The following is a 21,323-nucleotide window of genomic DNA, read 5'->3' as shown; positions in this document are numbered from 1 at the left end:
AGTGCTATTTTAGAGAAACATGTAAAGTGAAAGGCCCATAACTGCCAAAAATCAATGGATCAGAACAAAACTCACACTTCATCTGTAAGTCATTTAGGTAGACTCACATACCAAAAATGTGAGTAAAATATCTGACAGATTTTCCTAAAAACCCTACATAAACCTGTTATTATAGAGAAAATGTTCAAGTCCAAGGCCAGTAACTTCGCCAAAAATCAATGGACTGGAACAAAACAATTTAACTCACACTACATCTGTAAGTCATGTAGGTACAATCACATACCAAAAATCAGCTCAATATCTGAAAGTGTTGTGTAAACAAACTAAAAAGAATACAGTTATTATAAAGAAAATTTCTAAGCCCAAGGCCCATAACTTGGCCAACAATCAATGGATCAGAACGAAACTCACACTTCATCTGTGAGTTATGTTGGTAGACTAGCTTACTAAAAATCAGCTCAATATCTGAAAGCTTCGCGTAAAAACCTCTGGAAAATGGAATGCTGGACAGACAGACGGACTGACAGACAGTCTTACTGCTATATATCACCCTAACAGAGCATAAAAATATCAAGATGGAGTGTGGGGGACATTTTATTCACAGGAATATGCAAGGCAATATTTATAGAAATGTGGGAATTTTTGAAAGATCAGACAAAATTAATGTCTTAAAAATTAGGCTGATTACATTTGGTCTTGATTAATGACCTTGACTATAGGTCTATGGACAGATTCTTGTGCATGACTTTCAGTTTCTGAAATGTCATCAATTTTTCTATAAAAATAACAATCACAACTGAATAGATTGATCAAGTTTGGTTTCTTATATTTGACCATAAATTGTGACCCGATTCTTGTGCAAATATACCACTAATTTTTTCACAATCTCAATCAGATTATGTTCACGCAAAATGCTCTGGATTTTTTGACAGTAAATCTTGAATTGTGACTTTTGACCATGTGACCTGACCTAAGTCTCACTCAGGACATGAATACATTCTCATCTTGCCCATCACTTCTGCCATGTCTCAACAAAAATCCATTAATGCTGAACATGACATAGTCCAGACAAAGTGTAGTCAAGGAAAACTGTCCCATCCATTGACAGCAAGGTTTTTCAACTCTTGGTAACAATTTTCATAATATAAATTTTATATACTTAGCATGATAAAATCATTATAAGAGTAAACAAATGTTCTTCTCAATTTGTCCATAGCAACTTTTGACAACACTTGAATCAGTCATGCGGAAAATATTCTGAAAAAGTTTCATGAAAAAATACCTTAAATGGCATTTTGTTAACAGGTCTTGTTCACAATTTGATAAAATGATGATTTCGAAGATAAATGATAATTGTCATTTATTCAAAACAGAATGTATACATTTAAACAATCAAAATAACACTCCTGAATAAAAGAAATGTTAAAAAATATTGATTCATTAATTAAAATGGGTAATAATCATTCAAAATTGGGAAAATAATACAACCTTTGTAACGCTTTTCCTTGTTACTTGGAAAGCAAGTTGAGTCATACAAAGTGTTTATGTTTTGCTCTTAAATACAAAAGCCTGCATGGCGCCAGGGTAGTGCATAAGCATAAATGCCATATGTGCCGGATTGTCCGGGATTGTCCCGGAAATGAAGAACGTGTCCTGCAGTCCCGGAAATCGGTCAAATGTCCCGGATTTTACAAAATTCAAATATACATGTACCTTATCTTACACTTAACTGCACCTCAATTTCTAGCTGTGTTCCCACTAATCCGCAGCGTCTCCATGACAATGCCTACCCCATTAGGTGACTATGCAACGTGTCAAAATTGATCAATTAACAGGGGTCCTGTTATCATATCGATTGTCTCACGCTCCCTGTCAAACCGAAAAGGCGGCATTGTTTAATGTGGTTGTAAATTGGCTTTAATATACTACGTAATTGTGTCCCGCTGCGTAAAGGTAGGGCTCAACATTAACCTAATAACCAACTTGCCCTGGCGGGCAAGTATTTACTAGAAAATCTACTTGCCAAGAACGTAAAGCCATTTGCCCAAACATGAAATATCACATTAACTGTTAACCTCATATTTTTTAATAAAGATCAAAATGATACACCACAAAACCTTTTTTATTTATGAACATTTTACAAAATGATTACAGCAATTAAAGTCTAATTAAAGTCTAAATTAAATGCTTTGGTCCTTTTTTGCACGGGCCCGGGCGGACAACTAGATTATAAAGTAACTTGCCCGGACCCAACTTTTACTTGTCAGGGGCAATAGGACAACCGTTAATGTTGAGCCCTGGTAAATGAGTTGTTCACACATCAGAAGTCCAACATCGATGAGTAAAAAATTAAAAGCAGGTAATGTTCACACGTTTAACCGACAAAGAAGTTGAGTACTGTAAACGTATAGAAATTCGTCGGTATGAAATTTCGTGGTTTAATAAAAAACAACTAATTCGTTGACACGTAATTTCGTGGATTGCAAATAAAAAAACAACTAATTCGTTTATACGTAATTTCGTAGATTTCAAATGTACAGGGAAGACTGACCGTCATATAATTAAACTTTAACTAAAAAAAAAACAGAGTAATAACAAAGCATAATAAGCTAATCTGTGTTGACAGAAAGACTTGAGGTTAATATGCACTGAAGCATGAAAGTGTAGCCGATAATTGCCGAAAAGAGCACTTATGTCCCCGCTCGCTAATTGTCATCAATTTTTTTGACAATATTTGCACTTCTCAGAGCAGTTGTTCCCATAGTAGTAACAATTGAGTAATAAGGTCCTCAAAATACACGTGTGTAAACCGTTATGTTTCTTATAACTTTAATTGGCACTAATTCATATGTGATAAATCTGCAAACTGTTAATTTGACGACGTCACGTAAAAGAGAAACAATAGTTAATGTACAGTATTACCAAAACACTTATCAAGAAAACAACATATTGTATTAAATAGCATATCTCAATCAAACAATGTCTCTTTCAAAATGTTTTCTGATTAAAAATGTATAAATAATCGTTGGTACTTGAATTCGTGGTTCAGCGGACCAACGAAAACCACGAAAATTCGTACCACACGAAATTTAATTGTTTTACAGTAATACATTTAGCATATAAAAGTGTCATCCTCACTAGGTTTATTTCTGTCTTGTTCTAAATCCCCAGTAATTATAACAATAAAAATAATAAGTGAATTTGAATTGCGTTCGCCATGTCAAAACGTCCAGCAGATTAGTCTGCTTGTCCCTGCAACAAAAAAGTGAAACGCGCATGTAAGTTTCCAGACAAGTGGACGACTGAGTTTGCGTGCATTGCCAAAAGCAAAAAGGGTTCCCTATTCCTGTGTGTTGCCGCGAAACATGTTTGCAACTGATGTAGCGTACGGATTTCATTCTTTACATAGATGGTGACGTCATAACACGTGCTATTGTCAGTAAGACCGGTGTGAACACAATGGTCCGGATTTGAGTGTACGATCTACTGTGTTGTTGTTTTTTATTGTGATTGTGTTAATAATTGACTTTCCTGTACGTGTGTATGTATTTTTATATGAATGTATGTTTTGATTTCATGATTTATTATTACTATGATAAATGAAAAAAGAAGTATCAGTGTATTTCGGATAGGCTTCCGACCTTAGCAGTTTACGATGTGAAAACAAAATGCGAACCAAAAATGCATATATGTCTATATATATCGCCATATGTATACATGTCCCGGAAAATCGGCAAAAGTCCCGGAAAACTTAGCTCAATGTCCCGGAAATGGTTTGAAATTTTATGGCATGTATGGCATAAGCTTTTGCTTCCAGAGGTCTCAGGTTCAAATCTCGGGAAAGGCAATATGTTAAAACCGCTTGATATTTGCTTATCATTTGGAGCAATAAAACATGTATTTGTAAGAGTGACTATAAATACGTGGAACTAAGAGCGACCAAAAAAGATAAAGGTACCCTGTATTTGCCAACTGGGCTGGTAGATTTTAACATAGTTTAACGCCTCATGACAAGCAACTGAATTCGAAATTCACAGCCACTATACTTTCAACAGCAGACAAAAAAAGGAGTATTAATTCAGCCAAAACTGATCATAGACGAAATTCTTTCTTAACAATCATCAACATATTAAAGTCAATCAAATTAGAGAGTTTTAGCAAGATCCACCTGGAATTTAAAGAGGAGTTGAATTTCAAGAAGAAGTTGTATGGTAGGAAAACACACAAAAGGCCACAATTCGGCTTAAAAAATCCAGCCAAAATTCCTTCCTTTTGGCCAAATATGTAACTAAAGGTATTTGTGAGCTTCTCTAAGCAACATATCATGTAGGGAAGAGTACTCTTTCTTCTAATTTGCAAGGTATTAGGTCATATATACAAATTGCTGTATTAGAAACATCCTGTCCCTGTAAATTCTGCCACGTAAAGAGTTAAATTGACTTTGTATACTGCAAGAAAACATGGTCAACACAAGTTAGACATTTTATTAAATTGTGTATGCGTTTACAACAAAATAAAAGAAAGAAAAATCATATAAGGTGTTTTCTTAGTATTAAACAGGCCAATTCTATTTTAAAACAAGAGCACCGCCTTGCGGGTGCAGACCGCTCATCTATTTTCTTTTTAAAGGTGAAGGGACTCTCATTTTCAATCACAAAGGAGGGAGGGGTGGAGTGAAGAGGGGTGTATAGTGTGGGGTTGTGGACATTTATTACATAATCTTCCAAAAAAGCGAAAACAAAAAAAATCGGGGGCGGGGGGGGGTGGGGGGGGTGGGGGGGGGGGGCGATGGGGGGGGTATTTTTTGGGTGCGATGGTTGGACGGTATTTCAAACATAACCGTTTTAAAAAAAAAAAATGGGGGGGGTATAGTGTGAGGGTGTGGTGGTAATTTGTGAGATGATCTTAAAAAAAAAAAAAAAAATCAAAAAAAAAAAACAAAAAAAAAAATTGGGGGGGGGGGGGGGTGGGGGGTGGGGTGGGGGTATAGTGTGAGGGTGTGGTGGTCATTTGTGAGATGATCTTAAAAAGAAAAAAAAATAAATAAATAGGGGGGGGGGGGAGGGGGGAGGGGGGGGAGGGCACGGGGATGGTTTGGGTGGAGTCTATTGTGGTATGTCAGGTAAGAGTAGTTTCGTCATAGTATCAATCAAATCTAATCATAAATAAAGAAGTTATGGCAATTTTAGCAAAATTTAATAATTTGACCTTGAGAGTCAAGGTCATTCAAAGGTCAAGGTAAAATTCAACTTGCCAGGTACAGTAACCTCATGATAGCATGAAAGTATTTGAAGTTTGAAAGCAATAGCCTTGATACTTAAGAAGTAAAGTGGATCGAAACACAAAATTTAACCATATATTAAAAGTTACTAAGTCAAAAAAGGGCCATAATTCCGTAACAATGACAACCAGAGTTATGCAACTTGTCCTTTTACTGTACCCTTATGATAGTTTGTGAGTGTTCCAAGTATGAAAGCAATATCTATGATACTTTAGGGGTAAAGTGGACCAAAACATAAATCTTAACCAAATTTTCAATTTTCTAAGTATAAAGGGCCCATAATTCCGTCCAAATGCCAGTCAGAGTTACATAACTTTGCCTGCATGGTCCCCTTATGATAGTTCATAAGTGTTGCAAGTATGAAAGCAATAGCTTTGATACTGTAGGAATCAAGTGGACCTAAACACAAAACTTAATCAAATTTTCAATTTTCTAAGTATAAAAAGGGCACATAATTCAGTCAAAATGCCAGTCAGAGTTACATTACTTTGCCTGCACAGTCCCCTTATGATAGTTAGTAAGTGTTGCAAGTATGAAAGCAATAGCTTTGATGCTTAAGGAATAAAATGGACCTAAACACAAAACTTAACCAAAATTTTCAATTTTCTAAGTATGAAAAGGGCACATAATTCTGTCAAAATGCACGCCAGAGTTATCTAACTTTGCCTGCCCAGTCCCCTCATGATTGTAAGTAAGTGTACCAAGTTTGAATGCAATAGCATTGATACTTACTGAGAAAAGTGGACCTAAACGCAAAACTTAACCAAAATTTTCAATTTTCTAAGTATAAAAAGGGCACATAATTCTGTCAAAATGCACGCCAGAGTTATCTAACTTTGCCTGCACAGTCCCCTCATGATAGTAAGTAAGTCTACCAAGTTTGAATGCAATAGCATTAATACTTTCTGAGAAAAGTGGACCTAAACGCAAAACTTAACCGGACGCCAACGCCAACGCCAAGGTGATGACAATAGCTCATAATTTTTTTTCAAAAAATAGATGAGCTAAAAACTAGAAACCCTGATTTGTTCATATCTTTCCTATCAATCTGTTCAGTCATCATTTGTGAAGTAAAACATTACATTTTTGTTAATTTTGATACATATCATTTAATAACAAGAGCTGTTTGTAAAACATGCATGGCCCCCATATGAGCTGCCAGTTGTAGTGGTAGCCATTGTGTGAATACGTGTTTTGGCACTGTGACCTTTACCTTTGACCTTGTGACCTGAAAATCAATAGGGGTCATCTGCGAGTCATGATCAATGTACCTATGAAATTTCTTGATCCTAGGCGTAAGCTTTCTTGTGTTATCATCCGGAAACCATTTTACTGTGTCAAGTCACCGTGACCTTGACCTTTGACCTAGTGACCTGAAAGTCAATAGGGGTCTTCTCGAGTCATGATCAATGTACCTATGAAGTTTCATGATCCTTGGCGTAAGCGTTCTTGAGTTATTATCCGAAAACCATTTGTCTAAGTTGAGTCACCGTGACCTTGACCTTTGACCTAGTGACCTTTAAATTAATAGGGGTCATCTGCGAGTCATGATCAATGTACCTATGAAGTTTCATGATCCTAGGCATAAGTGTTCTTGAGTTATCATCCGGAAACCATTTTGCTATTTCGGGTAACCGTAACCTTGACCTTTGACCTAGTGACCTGAAAATCAATAGGAATCATCTGCAAGTCATGATCAATGTGCCTATGAAGTTTCATGATCCTAGGCATAAGCGCAGCGATTTTTTTTGTCCAATCTGGAAAAGTACCCGTACCGGTCCAATTGGGAAAAATTGAGTCGTGAAAACACTCAAATTGGGAAAAAACGAGTCGTGTAACCCTCAAATTGGGAAATTGGTGTATTTGATTTAATGCTCCCAAATACTTTAAAATTGATAACTAAGTGTTTTCAAGCTGTCAATATTATATTTACCTAGGTTCAAACCATAGAGCTGCACAGGGAAACTAACAAAATGTTGCATTTTCAAACCAAAAAAAAAAAATTTTTTTAATTTATTACCTTAAATTGGGATTTTTTTTGCCAGCAATTGGGAAATTTGTAGTTTTTTCGTTATTGGGAAAGTGCCGTTTACCGGTACTTTATAAAGAAGGAAAAAAATAGCTGAAGCATTCTTGAGTTATCATCTGGAAACCATTTTACTATTTCGGGTCACCGTGACCTTGACCTTTGACCTAGTGACCTCAAAATCAATAGAGGTCATCTGCGAGTCATGATCAATGTACCTATGAAGTTTCATGATCCTAGGCCTAAGCGTTCTTGAGTTATCATCCGGAAACCATTTTACTATTTTAGGTCACCCTGACCTTGACCTTTGACCTAGTGACCTGAAAATCAATAGGGGTCATCTGCGAGTCATGATCAATGTACCTATGAAATTTTATGATCCTAGGCCTAAGTGTCTTGAGTTATCATCCGGAAACCATCTGGTGGACAGACATACGGACATACATACGGACGGACCGACATGAGCAAAACAATATACCCCCTCTTCTTCGAAGGGGGGCATCAATATTCTAATAGAATAATAAACACCAGCGTACTGTTAAAAAGAGAATAGTTTCGAAATTATTGGAATTAGCAAAAATAACTGTTGGAAATGTTGATAAACTTTTATGTAAATAATATTTTCTTCTGAACAAAATCTTAATTCGCATGTTTCGAACCAAAAAAACAAAAACTCTGTGTTATAGAATTTTCTATATAAACATAAATAACCCAAGTGTCATCAGAAAAATATAATACTTTCCAAAATAAAGGGGAGGCCAAATATACAGGAATGGATGAAATTATAGGCATGAAGGATAAGTCCTATTTTAACTATAGGTGTCTATTTGTTTACTATAATAACAACCATACTATTGTTATCATCAGGGATCATATTTTCCTGCAACATCAATCGGTCTGGATTTTAATGGGAAAAAAGTATCAGAAAATAAACACTAGTTTCCGTTACATGTATCCACTGAGTAGATAAGTAATAAATATGTTGTTGGTATCTAAAACGTTGTATGCATCGTTCGTTATCACTTGTATTAATTTGCATTTCATTAATCCCTTCAAAATGAATGATCTTTATCGTTTATTTGATCGATATTTGCCATTTTTGCCAAGAGTCGCAATTTATTATCTGTATTGTCAGCCATCTTGTTAAAATGATGCAAGCAACAGAGGAGCATATCAACATAGAATCATATAATATGTCCATCTAATATGCAATTCGCATATAATTTAATTAGTAAATGGTTCAGTAATTGTTTCAATAATTAATAATCTAAACGACTTAACGATAATAGATACAACTTGTTTGTGTTTTTTTAATTTAACTACGCTAAGAAATAAATGTTTTGATATTATTGTGCCATGCATAAAATGCACAATTTCCACCAGGATAACATCGAGGTTTTCATTTCCGAAGTAATTGTCACCGATTTCATCGTGGACGAGTACACATTACGGACCGATTTTTGTGCTAGGTCAGAGACGTAGATAACTATTATCTACATCTCTGGCTAGGTATAAGCCAGTGAAATTATCGATTGATATTGACACGGGGTTATTCACGCATGACTAATACACAGCGGCGCGAATCTTCACTGCTTGGGGCCATACTCTGATACTAGTCAGCTGATGTGAAATAAACTGGTCCTGACCGGTTTAGAGACTCCATGATTGGTTTATCACACCTAATCTAGATAAGAATGTAATAAGGGTGTGTTAGCATGTGCACTGTGTATGTAACTCGCAATCGATTTTATGACATGTGAATTTTAGCAAACAGAATCAGACCGACTGTTTGGGATTTTCAATCAGTCTTTCACGACCCCAATCGTTCAAGGACCGACAAAACCAAAAATAATATGATACCTGGTATCTTAAATATCCAAGGCTTATCATCTGGAAATAGGGAAGAGGCCCTAGCCTTGCAAATTGGGAAATTTAAGCGCTGTAAAATAAATGGCCATTTTGGGGAAAAAAACTTTTAAAGCATTTCATCACAGGTTAATCATTAAATCAATTGTAAACAGTCACAATAATGGTTTAAACTTAAATTTTTTATATATTAATGACCTGATTAATGGTAATATTTACCATTATGTGACATTTTCAAACTGAAAATTCAGTGGTGACTACGGTGACCTTCCTTGCGCTCGCACAAAAACCGACAATAAAACCTGTACTACAGAATATTCTGTACTAGACTGGTACATGAATACAAAATTTGCCTAAGCGGTAGTGGGGAAATACCTGAACTGAACTAAACTGGTAGCGAAAAAATCAATACCAGACAACAATTACTCAAAATAAACCCTAATCTTTGTTTATCTCTTTTTTTAGGCTTTCAATGATATTACAATCGTCTACAAGACCAGCAAAACTATACCGAATAGTAATTTGGCTACAAAACACAATCAGCTGGGTTTTTTTATTTTTGGAGGAATTTCAGTTTTAGGGAATTTTTTCAGCACGGATTGGGAAAAAAAATGTTTTTTCGGAATTGGGAAGTAGTTGAATATTGGCCTCTGTTATATAAGGATGAAAAGCCCTGATGTCGATATCTTGTATGATAATATTAAATGTACATATATGTCAGTTAATAGCAACACATAGCTGATGTTTGTTTGTGTAATGTAATAACGCCTTGAAATGAAATTCTATATCTTGTATTTTAATGAGTATCACACCGAAAAGAAACAAAGAACTTTCAACCTGCCAAACAAAACAATATTAAAATAGGAAAATAATATTAAAATAGGAAAATAAAATTAAAACAAGCACTTAACATTTCAAACCATTTCTTGATTTGTATCACTTTGCTCCTATAATAATATTAATATGTTAATGTTTGACATTAATCAGTGAATCATATGACCATGATGGGGCCCGCCAATCCCATGATGTTGCAAGTCCAATGTTTAACTTAAATGACCGAATTGTTTAATCCGAAATTAGTTAAACTTATAAACGCTATTTTATCACCACGAATAATTGAACCAGACATCGGAGTAAAGGTTAACATATGTCCTTACATATGCCATACTTATTTGATATATATTTTGGCTTACCATATAAACAATTTATTCCCGAAAGGAAAATAACGCAATTTGATGATTCTCCGATTTCTCGCTGCAGTATTTTCAAGGGCAAGAATCATCAGCTTCATCGAGTAATCTCCCTTATTCTACAGCTCTAATTGATCTTGAATGTTGTGAGCGTTTATACGGAATACCGTAAGGCCATCGTGGTAACACATTAAAATCCAGAGGGCGACAATGCAATAGTGCGATAGTACGATGGCGGCAATGCGATAGTACGATGGCGACAATGTGAAAGTACGATGGCGACAATGCGATAGTACGATGGCGACAATGTGACAGCGCGATGGTACGATTACGACAATGCGACAGTGCGACAATACGATGGCGTCAGTGCGATAGTGACAATGCGATAGACATATCGTATTGTCGCCATCGTATCATCGCATTGTCGCCATCGCACTATCGCGTTATCGTACTGTCATCAACGTATTATCGCATTGTCGCCTTCGTACTAACGAACTGTCGCCATCGTATTGTCGCACTGTCGTCATCGTACCATCGCATTGTCGCCATCTTACTATCGCATTATCGCATTGTCGCCGTCGTATTGTCGCACTGTCGTCATCGTATTATCGCACTATCGCATTGTCGCCATCGTACTATCGCACTGTCGCCATCGTAGTGTCGCGCTGTTGTCATCGTATTCTCGCATTTCCCCATCGTACTATCGCGTTATCGTACTGTCGTCATCGTATTATCGCACTGTCGCCTTCGTACTATCGCACTGTCACCATCGCATTGTCGTCATCGTACTATCGCATTGTCGCTATCGTATATATCGCACTATCGAATTGTCGCCCTCTAGATTCTGATGTTTAACCACGATGGCATTACGGTATTCCGTACTTATCATGTAGTATCGTTCAGCTCAGACTAGGATGATCATAAGCTGGGAGTTGAACTATTGAAACTATCTACCGCTCCTTCTCATTGAAAAGGGAAGTGGCTGATGAGAGGAGTTTGACATTAGTTATTGTACGAGTTATAACTCCTTTTTAAACATAGATAATTTTTGTTATTTGGAAAATATAATAATTATAGCAGACAGTATTCATTTTGAAATTAAGGTATTTGTGCTTTTACTCTTAATGCCGCGTACATTGATATTTGAACTCAAAACACTAACTATGATGCCACCGTGACGAGAATTCGGTCTGTACATTTGAATAAGCCCTAGGTATTGCACCATGGATCTGCTAGACTAATACAAACATGTCCTTCAAACATTGGATTCATTATGTACTGCCAAGATACTGTACTCTTTCTTTCCAAACAGCTACACCTTTCATAAAAAAAGCTAAAGTGCGCACCAAAAAGCCTCTCAAGTGCATATGTTAAAGGGGCCTTTTCACAGATTTTGGCATTTTTTTAAACTTATTCATTAAATGCTTTATATTGATAAATGTAAACATTGGATCGTAAAAGCTCCAGTAAAAAATCAAGAAAAAAATTAAAAAAAGGCAAAGAACATTGCCCGGAGCAGGTTTCGAACCAGTGACCCCTGGAGTCCTGCCAGAGTCCTGAAGTAAAAACGCTTTAGACTACTGAGCTATTCCGCCGAGTACACACTTTTGACGTATTTTATACCTTATATAAGCAATTTTCGTAGTTTCACAAAATTTAACGACAAAAACAGAACTCTCCAAATTATTCAATCGTTTCGCGTTGCAACGCTTTATAATTTTTAGGTTTTAAAATCGTCAAAAGATGCATATAATATATATAATATAATATATTAGAGCATGGTTAATGTTCAGTATTACTGTTTCCTCACAAATATCATAACTAAAACGAAAACTTACGAATCTGAAACAACTTTTTTCAATTTTGTCAATTTACCAAAGCGTGAAAAGATCCCTTTAAGGTAAACGCGCACCAACAGTGCGTACGTATGTGCACTCATGTGCTCTCGTAGGACGTTCTTCACGCGTACATATCAACAGGGTCAACCACGTATTAAAATGCGCTTGTATTCGCTGACGTTTCGCAATAAAGCGCTAACAAGTTTCTAATAATACTTTTAGTGTGCGCACGAAGTATTCTTTCGTCCAGGAATGTTCAGGAATGTTCGCATAAATCGCCTTTCTTGCGCTGTATTTGATATTGACGGAATATCCTGTATTAGTCTAGTAGGAACGGAGGTCCACGATGCACGATTGGAACTTTTTTTCAAATATGCTGATGATGTTCTACATTGTCTTGGGTAAAAGAACATTTTTGTTCCCAATAAAAATTTCATGCCCACGGGGTCTAAATCCAAGATGGCCGCCAAGATGGCCGACCAGAAACATAGGAAATGCCGTTTTTTCGCAAATGACACAAACAACATATATTTTCCATGATTTTGGTAAGCTTTTTAATTTATGCCATTGAGAACATATTATTCTTATTAAACAAATAAGTTTTTTTGGTGAAAAATTAAACATTGTATGAAAAAAATGACTATATCAATTAAAGGGGCCTTTTCACAGATTTTGGCATTTTTTTAACTTATTCATTAAATGCTTTATATTGATAAATGTAAACATTGGATCGTAAAAGCTCCAGTAAAAAATCAAGAAAAAAAAATAAAAAAAGGAAAAGAACATTGCCCGGAGCAGGTTTCGAACCAGTGACCCCTGGAGTCCTGAAGTAAAAACACTTTAGCCTACTGAGCTATTCCGCCGAGTACATATCCATGACGTATTTTATACCTTATATAAGCAATCCTCGTAGTTTCACAAAATTTAACGACAAAAACAGAACTCTCCAAATTATTCAATCGTTTCGCGTTGCAACGCTTTATAATTTTTAGGTTTTAAAATCGTCAAAAGATGCATATAATGGCTATATTAGAGCATGGTTAATGTTCAGTATTACTGTTTCCTCACAAATATCATAACTAAAACGAAAACTTACGAATCTGAAACAACTTTTTTCAATTTTGTCAATTTACCAAAGCGTGAAAAGATCCCTTTAAAAAAAGGTAAAAAAAAACAACATGTGTTTTTGTCGTTATAACATGTTTCAATTTGTATCTGAAAAACAGTTTAGATACAATTATTATCTTAACTACATTTATACACACCTATGGGACTAAGAAATATAAATATATAATATTTCTTGTGAATTTTATTATATTAATGTGATTTGTAAGACGACAAGAAAAGTGGGTGGGGTAAATGACAAATATAAAGAAAAAATGCCTAATGTGCATATTGATATATTTTGAGATATACAAGGCTTGTTAACTTGTTATGTTTATGTATTTGGATCTTTTTGATACGTTTTAGTGTATGCACATTGTTATGATACCGGTATGGTGGCATATAGCAGTTGAACTGTCCGTCAGTCCGTCCGTCTGTCTGTCAGTCCGTCCGAAAACTTTAACATTGGCCATAACTTTTGCAATATTGAAGATAGCAACTTGATATTTGGAATGCATGTGTATCTCATGGAGCTGCACATTTTGAGTGATGAAAGGTCAAGGTCATCCTTCAAGGTTAAAGGTAAAAAAACACTGCATGATTCTAAGATTTTATTTGAAAATGCTGATGATAATCTACATTGTGTGGGGTAAAACATTATTTTTATTCCCACTAAACTTATTGATCACATGGTTTCTAAAGCCAAGATGGCTTCCTAGATGGCTGCCCATAAACCTATAAAATACTGTGTTTGCACGAATTGCGCAAACAACATCTAATTTCGACCGTTTTGATTAGCTTTTTAATTTAAGGAATGTATGACATATAATTAAAAACTTATACAACAATAAACTGTTTTTGATGAAATACATGAATATTTTATATGAAAACATGATTAAATACACGTTAAATTGGTACACAAAATGGTTGTTTTTGCGAAGGACATTTTCAAGTATTATCTGAAAGCTTTTTGGATGAAATTAACATGTCAACTGCATATATGAACCATAAAGAGACTTAGGAATAAAATGATATATTATTTTATGTAAATATAATCCATGATTATTATATATGAAAATAAACTTGGATGAGGCAAATGAAAATCTGAAGAAAAAATGCCTAATGTGCATGTAGATGTATTTTAAGATGATAGATCGTTTTTTAATTTGTTATGTTCACGGACATATGGGTTTATTTTCGTACTGATTAGTGCGTGTACATTGCATGTAAGTAGAAGCTAATTATACTAACTCATCAAAGTATTGTTAAAAAAGAAAAACAAGATCATATAATTGTATGCACATAGCATAAGCATTAAAATCCCTCAAATGAAAAACACTGTTGTAAGATGTCATTTAAATAATCCAATAAAACACATTGTTTCGAAGCAAAGATTGTTATTTTTACACGCACAAAAATCTGCTTAAGATGTTTATATTTTTTTATTTTTTGGGAGGGGATGAGGGTAAAGTGTCAATGCTGTTTGCTAAAACTGAAACACTGCATAATACACAATGGCGAGACAAACTCTTAGTCTTTACTAAATTATGAAGTTTCTTTGTTGTTCTTGTAACGTATACTTTCCTTTCTATGTGAGTATAGGAAACATATTGCATTCAATCAAGTAAGTAGATTAAATCTCATTAAAGGGGCCCTTTTCATAGATTTTGGCATGTTTTGAAGTTTGTCATTAAATGCTTAATATTGATACATGTAAACATTAAACTTTAAAAGCTCCAGTAAAAAATCAGATATAAACTTTTAAAAAGGAAAAAATAAGTAGCCGCAGCAGGGCTCGAACCACTGACCCCCGGAAACCTGAAGTAAATACGTATTAACCAACTGAGCTATCCTGCCAAGCATACATAAATGCGTATTTTATACATTATATAAGTAATCTTCGTGGTTTCACAAATTTTTAAACGACAACAACAGAACTCTCCAAATTATTCAATCGTTTCGCGTTGCAACGCTTTATAATTTTTAGGTTTTTCAAAAGATGCATATAATGGCTATATTAGACCATGGCAAATGTTCAGTAATACTGTTTCCTCACAAATATCATAAATGAACCGATAAATTGCGAATCTGAAACAACTTTTTTATGTTGTCAATTAACCAAACCGTGAATAGATCCCTTTAAGTTGAGCAACCAACCCAGTTGTGCCTGTGTGTTTTTTGAAGTTTATGAAGTCCTTCCGCGCATGAGGTTAAATAATGTGTGGACCCGGAGTTGGTTCCATAACTTCTACTAAATGAACTCACTAGACTGTCCTTTAAAAATCAAATAGGAAACTAATAATAAATTGTAAACAGAGCTAGATTTGTATGTGAATTTATTGTGTATCTCTGATTTAGAAGAATGGTATGCGTCGTGAGTGAAAAGCGGTCATCGTGCCATGTTCAAAACATGCTTTTTGCGCCATACATGCACCGTTCATCGACCGCATGTAAACGTTCCCTTGTAACACAGATGCGCATCTACCACAGGGTCGATTATAGGCCTTAATGGTCGGTCAAAGGCTTCAATCATATTTAAAAAAAGAAACACATGGATATTTTGAAATATTTCTTTAATTTCTGTCTGCAAGATCCATGTTGCAGGGAATGGAAGTTGTTGAAAATGTTGCAACCTCTTGAAAGTGATAATGTTTAATAAGTTGTTTTTATTTTTATAAGATCATGTCTTAAACTTAAAATTAGGCAATTGAATGAAATTCTACGAATATTTCTGTATACATTAATGTACAAAACCATACAATCACCTTCAATATGGAAATGTGAGCAGTTTTTTTAAGTTATGACCGTGTGTAGTTTTGAAACAAAGAATCGCAACCCAGTTGAAAACATGCGGACCTTTATACGTTATGATGAACATCGAAGCAGGGGATCACTATTTTTGCCTATGTGAAGAAAACAATCCAGCCAATTATATCTGAGTAATGATATCAAGCAGTTGCTTTCAAAACATTCAAATCGTAATATCAACTCAGACATTGATTTATTACCGACCTACAAGATATGTTTGCATTTTCCAAAAGAGCGGGAGCCTATTCCAATGAGGTGACGCTAAGAACAGAAAACAAAAATAAGTTATTCCATAATTATACAGAACATACATACTTTCCATTAGAATAAGCGAGTTTTAATAAACAATGCCCCCTCTCAGTCAAACCAAGTCAGCATCCTGAATAAAAAAGACTGTTCAATATACAATCAATAACTGAATCCCGAATATTTTTAAAAAAAACGTTATGCATCTGTTCTTTAATAAGACTGTTTATGACAAAAACATGCTACTTCTCTCTGACACGAATATTTTCATACCTTATTCAAACGGCCATTTTACGAAATGGCACGATTAAGTAAATCATAATTGAGTAATAAGTACAAAACAACATTGCAAAAATATTTTTATCAAAGAGTGCAAACGTCATTCTTTCAATTAAGACCAATATTAAAAGCACATTTACCATATATTTCGTGTGTTTTTTTAGTGTTGGGGGATTAGGGGCAGATTTGCCCTATAAATACGTTTAATTCATGCACAAACCTTATGATATATATAGTCTATTGTTAAACAGTTGTTGATGATAACGAAAGATAACACAAAAATAACAATTTACTCAGCCAATGAAGTACGCGTTTTCTGGATCATCTTGTACACCAGCATAGATGTGACATGAGCATGTTTTTTTGTAATATTTACGTTATAAGAATACCTCAATATATCGTTCTTACGTCTTTTTAACTTGTGAGATCAAGATTTCTTGCTCGAGAAAATGAGTTAGTAAGTTGCGGGAACAACAGAGCTAATTTTTGGTAACAGCATTACCATTTGTGAAAAAGAAATAAATGGTTCCATTAAGGTATTAATGTTAGACAGCTAGACAATCAGAACACTTGTAATTTGTTTAACGTATGTATAAAACGACTTGTACAAGGAAAACTGTCATGACTCTGTTACTGTATGATATGAATAGACTAGGCTCGTATATTTAAAATGCTTTTCAAACTGCGTGTATGGTGATTGGTCGTTACCAAGAGTATGTTATCTCAATCATTAGTGTAAGATATATCATTCTAAACAACTTATTAAGTTGTTCCCGTGAGTCAGCTATGTCGTCACCACCACAAAGGTACTCCTTCCCGAGACTGGATAAGTCGTTCCCACAAGTTTGTCTCCTTCCTCGCATTATTATTGAAGCTCATTTCTCACATTATTTCATGTATTGAAGCATTTGAAGAAATATACTGATAATCGGATAGGCAATGATTTGTTAAATAGTGTTAATTATCTCGAAGAAATAAGCTTTACAAAATGTGAATACTGACATTTAACCACTCGAGAGTACTAGTATTTGTTATATAAGAATTTGCTTAATAAATTCCGTATTAAAATAAAGCGACATGGTTTTATCGACTGTATTTGAAAATGAGTGTCTTGTTTATGCATACAATTCAATAAACACCCGTTCGAACGAAGACGCCAGACATTGTGTTATGATGTCTTTTCTTTCTTATTATAAAGAATAAAGGTATTATCATTATAGGCATTGTCGGCAAAACACTTTGTTCGGAATACCTGTATGCCAAAATCGACTCAAACATAACAATATAAAGAAGTGAAACTCCAGCTGCTGGAGCAGTATTGAATTTTCATTAAAAACGATTAGTTGGTCATTTATTTAAGGCAAGTGAAGTAGAATAAGTAGGATGATTTTAAACATACAAATGTACCACATGTAAATTGGACATGTGTGCCTCCTCCGGTTATAAGCGCCATATCCGTAATACGGGCTAGTCTTTTGGAAAAAAAATGCAAACATATATAGTGGATCGACCAGAAACCACATTTTTTGCTGACTTTACAAATTGTATATGCTGATGTAATAGGTGGGTTGCAATTTCATATTTCTGTGCACTTAAAAGATAAATGAATCTTCGCTGAATTGCAAAACATTGACGGACTTACACATAAGGTGCCATATGTTGAAAAATAAACAAGACACTGTACTCATGTCATTGATGCCTAAATTATAAAAAAGGTATTATCATTATAGGCATTGTCGGCAAAACACTTTGTTCGGAATACCTGTATGCCAAAATCGACTCAAACATAACAATATAAAGAAGTGAAACTCCAGCTGCTGGAGCAGTATTGAATTTTCATTAAAAACGATTAGTTGGTCATTTATTTAAGGCAAGTGAAGTAGAATAAGTAGGATGATTTTAAACATACAAATGTACCACATGTAAATTGGACATGTGTGCCTCCTCCGGTTATAAGCGCCATATCCGTAATACGGGCTAGTCTTTTGGAAAAAAATGCAAACATATATAGTGGATCGACCAGAAACCACATTTTTTGCTGACTTTACAAATTGTATATGCTGATGTAATAGGTGGGTTGCAATTTCATATTTCTGTGCACTTTAAAGATAAATGAATCTTCGCTGAATTGCAAAACATTGACGGACTTACACATAAGGTGCCATATGTTGAAAAATAAACAAGACACTGTACTCATGTCATTGATGCCTAAATTATAAAAAAAATCACAAACTTAGCGACACCTTGGAAGTATAATCGGCTTGTGGATTTAACCATCGGAAAAGCCTGTGATCAACGACTTTCATAGTAATCCGAATTAGTTAATGCACATCATTGCTGTGTGTGATCAGCTGGACAGGCTACGGTTGTTCAAAACTTTAAGATAAACGTCTGTTAAGATATACTTAAGTCCCAACACATATTTTTTTTAAGCAATGCTTTTTTCAAATATTTTCAAATAATTCCAGAAAACAAATTTGCTACAAATTAAAATATATATTGAATAGTTAACAAGTTAGTCACATTTATACTTTCATGGAACAATCAATGGCAGTAAATTTGTTTTTTGAGCTACTTGTCCATGCATAGAGAGCAGAGAAATAGGAGATATGGCGACATAAATTTCAAGGGAATGGTACCGGTTAATTTTGGGGAAAGCAACATTTTTTTTAATTTATGGTTGTTTACAGTTTATTATTAGTTTCCTATTTGATTGTTAAAGAACGGTCTAGTGATTTAATTTAGTAGAAGATATGGAATCAACTCTGGAAAGTATACGTTACAATAACAATAAAAAAACTTCATAATTTAGTAAAGACCAAGAGTTTGTCTCGCCATTGTGTATTATGCAGTGTTTCAGTTTTAGTAAACAGCATTGACACTTGACCCTCATCCCCTCCCAAAAAATAAAAAATACACATCTTAAGCAGGTTTTTTGTGTGTAAAAATAACAATCTTTGTTTCGAAACAATGTGTTTTATTGGATAATTTAAATGACATCTTACAACAGCGTTTTACATTTGAGGGATTTTAATGCGTAAGCTATGTGCATACAATTATATGATCTTGTTTTCCTATTTTTATTAACAATACTGTTATGAGTTAGTGGAATTAGCTTCTAATTACATGCAATGTACATGCACTAATCAGCACGAAAATAAACCCATATGTCCGTGAACATAACATGTTTAAAAATGATCTGCTGTCTTAAAATATATCTACATGCACATTAGGCATTTTTTCTTCAGATTGGCATTTGCCTCATCCATGTTTATTTTCTTGTATATAATAATCATGGATTATATTCACATAAAATAATATATCATTTTATTCCTAGGTCTCTTTATGGTTTATATATGCAGTTGAAAAGTCCAAAAAGCTGTTCAGGTAATACTTGAAAATGTCCTACGCAAAAACAACCATTTTGTGTACCAATTTATCGTGTATTTAATCATGTTTTCATATAAATTATTCACGTAATATATTTCATCAAAAACAATTAATTGTTGTAGTTTTTTAATAATATGTTGTACATTCCTTAAATAAAAAAGCTAACCAAAACGGTCGAAATTAAATTTGTGTGCGTATTTCGTGCAAACACCGTATTTTGTAGGTTTATGGGCAGCCATCTTGGAGGCCATCTTGGATTTAGAAACCATGTGATCAATAAGTTTCGTGGGTACAAAAATAATGTTTTACCCAAAAAAAATATAGATTCTCATCAGAACTTTTAAATAATATCTTAGAATCATGCGGCGTGAGCCCCTGAAACTACTAGAGCTCATTGTGAAAGATTTTATACCCATTGTTGATAAATGATTTTTATCTTTATTTTTCCAATTATAATAAAGAGAACGTGAAATTTATGTTTACAAACAAGAAATGTGTTTGTCAGAAACACAATGCCCCCCCCCCCCGTACTGCGCCACTTTTGTTTAATTATTATTCTATCCATTTAACAAATATTACTTCCCTTGTGAAAATGATCTGTACCTGCCAAATGATAAATAGAAATTATCTCCCTTTAAAGCTTGTTACTTTCCTTGGTGTTTTTTACCTTTAACCTTGAAGGATGACCTTGACCTTTCACCACTCAAAATGTGCATCTCCATGAGATAAACATGCATTCCAAATATCAAGTTGCTATCTTTAATATTGCAAAAGTTATGGCCAATGTTAAAGTTTTCAGACGGACTGACAGACAGACAGACAGACGGGCGGACGGACTGACGGACAGTTCAACTGCTATATGCCACACTACCGGGGGCATAACAATGTGCATACACTAAAAAGTATCAAAACGATCAAAATACATAAACATAACAAGTTAACAAGCCTTGTATATCTCAAAAATATATCAATATGCACATTTGGGCATTTTTCCTTATATTTTTCATTTACCCCACCCACTTTTCTTGTCTTGCAAATCACATTTATATCATAAAATTCACATGAAATATTATACATTTATATTCCTTAGTCCCATAGGTGTGTATAAATGTAGTTAGGATAATAATTGTATCTAAACTGTTTTTCAGGTACAAATTGAAACATGTTATAACAACAAAAACACATGTTTTTTTTAACCTTTTTTTCATTGATATAGTCATTTTTTTCATACAATGTGTAATTTTTCACCCAAAAAACATATTTGTTTAATAAGAATAATATGTTCTCAATGGCTT

The 21,323-nt window shown here is 34.4% G+C and overlaps 1 protein-coding gene across 2 annotated transcripts in view; it reads right to left on the bottom strand.

Annotated features, from left to right (window-relative positions):
- The window catches only part of LOC127861622 (TLC domain-containing protein 4-B-like), a 28,128-nt gene extending 17,636 nt beyond the window's left edge, over positions 1-10,492 (bottom strand). Inside the window, exon 1 of one of the 2 annotated variants that reach the window (XM_052400282.1) lies at positions 10,367-10,492. The gene's annotated coding sequence lies outside the window, so the exon portion shown is untranslated. Of the gene's footprint in view, positions 1-10,084; positions 10,227-10,366 lie in introns of those variants that run through there. The other variant, XM_052400283.1, reaches the window with a different exon arrangement.
- Positions 10,493-21,323: the final 10,831 nt, after the last annotated feature.

This window comes from Dreissena polymorpha, chromosome 16 (genome assembly GCF_020536995.1).
Source record: "Dreissena polymorpha isolate Duluth1 chromosome 16, UMN_Dpol_1.0, whole genome shotgun sequence".
NCBI lineage: Eukaryota > Metazoa > Mollusca > Bivalvia > Myida > Dreissenidae > Dreissena > Dreissena polymorpha.
Note: the sequence above shows the minus strand (reverse complement) of the source record. Positions and strands in the feature narration are given on the sequence as shown.